Consider the following 6,000-nt stretch of genomic DNA (forward strand, 5'->3'; position numbering starts at 1 on the left):
AAAACAAAACTTACCGATCTCTCAATTTTTGAGAGTTTTACGCAACAACTCTGATGAAGAGATGGCTGAAATTCAACTTATGGAAATGAAGAATCGGTTTTTGGTTCGTGGCTACAGTCTACAAATTATTAACAGGTGTCTTAACAAAGCAAAAAGAATTTTCCGTACAGGAAATAATAATAAACGTAAGGTCATAAATCCTTTTGTGGTCACCGCCACATTTGACACAGCTGGTCCAAGTATACGGAAGGCCCTTAGGGAGGTCTGGCCCGTAGTCAAGACTGATCCGATGCTGACTAAGAAACTACCAGATAAGCCATTGATGAGTTTTAGACGAGCACAAAATTTGAAAGACATTCTCATGCAACCAGACAGAGCATCTCCAAAACCTCCAGTGATGTGGCTACAACCTAGAAAGATGGGTTGCTATAGATGCATTAATTGCACAACATGTAGGAGCATGATGACTGGTGAATTCTTCCACCATCCCCATACCGGAAAGAAGATATATATACGACACAGGGTGACATGTACCACCGACTTTGTGATATATATTCTTATATGCCCCTGTTCCTTAATGTATGTGGGAAAAACAATACGCCCATTCCGAGAAAGGATGGCGAATCACCGCTTATCAATCAGGTCTGCACTGGAGAGTGGAAGCTCTGATAAGCCAGTTGCTAGACACTTTGTGGAAGCTCGTCACTCATTAGCATCATTGAGGAGCATGATTATTGACCGAGTGGACCAGCCGAGGAGGGGCGGTGACCGTGGTAAAATGCTTCTAAAATGTGAAGCGGGTTGGATTTATCGACTGGACACCACACGACCAAAAGGCCTGAATGATGGCATTCAATACAGTGTGTTCTTGAACTGACAAGGAACTGCTAAACTTAATACGATATATTTTTTATTTTTTATTTTTTATTTTTTACTCTGGACTCATTTTTCATACTTTATATGCTCTTTTTTGATGTTTTTCCCTTCCCCTTCTTTTTCTTTGGGGTTGTGCAATAGGTCCGCTTCCGTGAGGGTTTATAGCCTTTTTTAATGACTATTTTTTCTTATTTCTCTTAGGGATTGTTGTCCACTATTGGGTTAAGATATATGTATGGTATCTATGCATTGATCCATGTTTTTTTAATATGGATCTATGCATAATTTATTTATATGCACATTAATGTTATGGAATATGTTTCCTATTTATTATTATTTTTGTATTAGGCATGAGTATATACACCCGGATACTATGGAGATATGTATTCCCTGTGTCCCCTCATAAAAACAATCTTCTGAGAACCATTACGGATATTGATTTAATATTCAGTATCCTTATTTATCCATTCACTAGCGCTGATATGGAATTCACTGTGATGCTGTTAATTCAGCACACATACAGTGCCCACATATGTATTGGTGCGCAGTGGAACGCACACGCTTCCGGGATCGGGAGCGGATATGCGTTCCACAGACAGGAAGTGACGTTGCCGGAGGGAGACGCAGCCGTGTACTGAGTCCCCGGCGCTCTGGGTCCCAATGAGCAGCTGATGGCGGCGGTGGAACGCACGCCATTCAGCATGAGGTTGCGCTGGACACAGGGAGGACATCCGTGGTTAAAGGTGTGTATGCATGTGCGATGGTGATATGACAAGTGCTGTAATCCGACCACCCACTCATGTGTGTTTTTAAATGGTTAATATGTATCTCACTGTGATTGGTTTTTATTTAGTAGTGGGTGGGCATACACTGGGTATATATGTCTGTCCGTTCCACTGTATAATTATCCTGACAAAGGTCCAAGTGAGGACCGAAACGTCGATGCTCTGTCTGACATGAATTCTAAATAAATTACTGCTATAATGAAGACTGGTGAGTGCTCCCATTTCTCTTCGTTTATGCAATCCACTGGTGACTCTGTATAAGATCCCCAGTTTTGGAAGGCACCCCAGCAAGAAACTCGAAAAACGTGAGTGTGGACCTAACGTCTGATATATTGCTTTACAAAGATATCTTTGTGATAAACATGTCCTGCACCCGTTATGCACTTTGATGAAGCTTACACATTTTATATGGACTTATGAATATATATTCTCTATCAGGAATGGACGGATTTGACTCAGGTTGATATGTTTTCCTATAAGGAGGACAACCCTTTGGATTGAATCAGTGTTGTTTAAGAGATCTTACTCTGGCCTATTGGCTACCCTCTTTTTTCCCATTTTTATTTTTTGTATTTTTCATGTTTTATATTTTTTTGTGACCTATTTCAGTGGCATAGACTAAACTAAGTGAGGTTCTTGGTCTATTAGAGTTGTATTTAATGGAAGGTTTGGTGTCTGCAGATCTTTTATTTTCAGCTGAACATGATTTATTAGCGTTAACAGATGATGATGCAGAACGTGTGCTTTCTGAATTTAGTGACTTTGGGGGTCTACCAGCAGAAAGTGCTATAGACACCTACCATAAGTTGCTGAATTTAGAAAAGAGAGAGATAGATCTTCTCCTGCATGGACAATTCTTGTCCGATTATTACAGAAAAAAGCAAATTCCACGGGGCTTTCGCCTTAAGAATGTGCCTACAATTGGCAGAAGTAATCCAGTATTCTGTAGTAAATGGTGTTCAATTCTCAACAAATGCTCCTTTGATTTACTCCTACTTGTTATTGAGGAGGTGGGAGCAGATTTGAAAAAGGTGAGGGGTGAGTTAGCTTTATGTAAACCAATAGCCATTGAGACCCTTCAAGGTGATCTATCACAACAATGGGTAACTAAATTGAAACAACAAATAGATAAATATCGAAAAGAATTAGTTACCTTTAAAAGAACAAAATTAGAGAAGGTTGATCGAGATTATAAAGATCACAGGGTCTATAGATGGCTTACGGGAAATGAACAATCCTCCTCATACAGATTTAGGAATACTAGATACAGACAAAATCAAGCTCAATTTGATAGTATCTCTTCTTCGGAAAGAGACTCCTCTGATTCTCAAGCTAGTATTAAACCACCTCTCCCACGTGCTAGTACTCGAGCCAAACCAGGGGGGCAGCCTTTAAACGCAGAAGGCCCCACCTCAGGCGGGGCAAGTACAAAAGAGAAAAAGAAACAGAACAAGAATCAGAAGGGTCAGTGATAAACTTGTCGACTCATAAACTTACTGAGGCCGAGAGGAGTTTATTATCTAAGGGACTGAGTTTCATCCCAACTCCGAAATTTAATGACTTTGGTTGGTCTGTTGATAAGTATAAACTGAGTCGTAAGCTTAGATTAGCGGAGAAATTTCAGCAAACTGATCCATTACCAATGGAGATCAGTACCTTTAAGAAAAAGAGCACTTATGACCCCCAATCATACAACCCGAGTATCAAAACCTTTACGCGGATGCTGGACCATAGCATAAGGGACTCTATGAAAGGACAGACAAGAATCAGATATAATCTGAGTCCTCTAGAGAGGAAGGCTATAGGTGAAATTAAGAACAATTCACTTATCACTGTGAGACCGGCTGATAAAGGTGGCGCTGTGGTGATTTTGGATACCTGTGACTATGAGGCAGAAGCGCATAGACAGTTAGCCGACCGGGAAACATATAGACTTCTTACATGTGATCCCACTATACCCTTTAAAAATCAATTGGACTCATTGCTACAAAATGCTTTGAATAATAATTGGATAGATGAGGACATTTTGGCATTCCTCAAGATGGAATTTCCAATCTGTCCAATTCTTTACCTATTACCTAAAATTCATAAAACACTGGACAAGCCTCCGGGCCGGCCTATAATCTCGGCACGCAACTCATTATTTTCACCAATAGCACAGTTTGTAGATAGTTTTCTACAGACTTGTGTTAAACAGACTAAAAGCTATGTGCGAGACACGGATGATTTTTTAAGATTATTGAAATTAATGCCTCATGAGTCACAGAATATCCTGGTCACCATGGACGTCACCTCTCTCTATACCGTAATCCCACATGGAGCGGGTATAGAGACAATCAAACGAGCCTTGATGGATAAACATAGAGGGATGCCCCCCATTGACTTCCTCATTGAGTTACTCAGATTGACTCTGGTTAACAATTATTTTTCTTTTCAAGGGCGATACTATCTCCAGACGGCTGGTACCGCGATGGGTAGTAATATAGCACCTTCTTACGCAAATCTATTCATGGATGCTTATGAAAATGAAAACATCATCCCGCCGTTTGGGGATAGTATCGCCTTTTATCGTCGTTTTATCGACGATATATTTTTGATTTGGACTTCTTCAGAAGAGTCCCTATTAGCTATGGTACAACATCTGAATCATCTAGATTCTCCTATTCGCTTTACTATGCAGTACCATAGGGAGACTATTGACTTTTTAGACGTAAGTGTCTATGCCACTGAACTGGGTTATGGCTATAAACTATTCAGGAAGACTACGGACCGAAATACCTTATTGCACTTTGGGAGCCATCACCCTGGCCCTTTAAAACAAAACTTACCGATCTCTCAATTTTTGAGAGTTTTACGCAACAACTCTGATGAAGAGATGGCTGAAATTCAACTTATGGAAATGAAGAATCGGTTTTTGGTTCGTGGCTACAGTCTACAAATTATTAACAGGTGTCTTAACAAAGCAAAAAGAATTTTCCGTACAGGAAATAATAATAAACGTAAGGTCATAAATCCTTTTGTGGTCACCGCCACATTTGACACAGCTGGTCCAAGTATACGGAAGGCCCTTAGGGAGGTCTGGCCCGTAGTCAAGACTGATCCGATGCTGACTAAGAAACTACCAGATAAGCCATTGATGAGTTTTAGACGAGCACAAAATTTGAAAGACATTCTCATGCAACCAGACAGAGCATCTCCAAAACCTCCAGTGATGTGGCTACAACCTAGAAAGATGGGTTGCTATAGATGCATTAATTGCACAACATGTAGGAGCATGATGACTGGTGAATTCTTCCACCATCCCCATACCGGAAAGAAGATATATATACGACACAGGGTGACATGTACCACCGACTTTGTGATATATATTCTTATATGCCCCTGTTCCTTAATGTATGTGGGAAAAACAATACGCCCATTCCGAGAAAGGATGGCGAATCACCGCTTATCAATCAGGTCTGCACTGGAGAGTGGAAGCTCTGATAAGCCAGTTGCTAGACACTTTGTGGAAGCTCGTCACTCATTAGCATCATTGAGGAGCATGATTATTGACCGAGTGGACCAGCCGAGGAGGGGCGGTGACCGTGGTAAAATGCTTCTAAAATGTGAAGCGGGTTGGATTTATCGACTGGACACCACACGACCAAAAGGCCTGAATGATGGCATTCAATACAGTGTGTTCTTGAACTGACAAGGAACTGCTAAACTTAATACGATATATTTTTTATTTTTTATTTTTTATTTTTTACTCTGGACTCATTTTTCATACTTTATATGCTCTTTTTTGATGTTTTTCCCTTCCCCTTCTTTTTCTTTGGGGTTGTGCAATAGGTCCGCTTCCGTGAGGGTTTATAGCCTTTTTTAATGACTATTTTTTCTTATTTCTCTTAGGGATTGTTGTCCACTATTGGGTTAAGATATATGTATGGTATCTATGCATGGATCCTTGTTTTTTTAATATGGATCTATGCATAATTTATTTATATGCACATTAATGTTATGGAATAGGTTTCCTATTTATTATTATTTTTGTATTAGGCATGAGTATATACACCCGGATACTATGGAGATATGTATTCCCTGTGTCCCCTCATAAAAACAATCTTCTGAGAACCATTACGGATATTGATTTAATATTCAGTATCCTTATTTATCCATTCACTAGCGCTGATATGGAATTCACTGTGATGCTGTTAATTCAGCACACATACAGTGCCCACATATGTATTGGTGCGCAGTGGAACGCACACGCTTCCGGGATCGGGAGCGGATATGCGTTCCACAGACAGGAAGTGACGTTGCCGGAGGGAGACGCAGCCGTGTACTGAGTCCCCGGCGC

The 6,000-nt window shown here is 40.4% G+C and overlaps 1 protein-coding gene across 1 annotated transcript in view; it reads left to right on the top strand.

Moving 5' to 3' along the window:
• LOC134965363 (nicotinamide N-methyltransferase-like) overlaps positions 1-6,000 on the top strand; it is a 72,536-nt gene that overhangs the window by 34,623 nt on the left and 31,913 nt on the right. The gene's annotated exons all lie outside the window — the stretch shown is intronic.

Source organism: Pseudophryne corroboree, chromosome 10 (assembly GCF_028390025.1).
Source record: "Pseudophryne corroboree isolate aPseCor3 chromosome 10, aPseCor3.hap2, whole genome shotgun sequence".
Lineage (NCBI taxonomy): Eukaryota > Metazoa > Chordata > Amphibia > Anura > Myobatrachidae > Pseudophryne > Pseudophryne corroboree.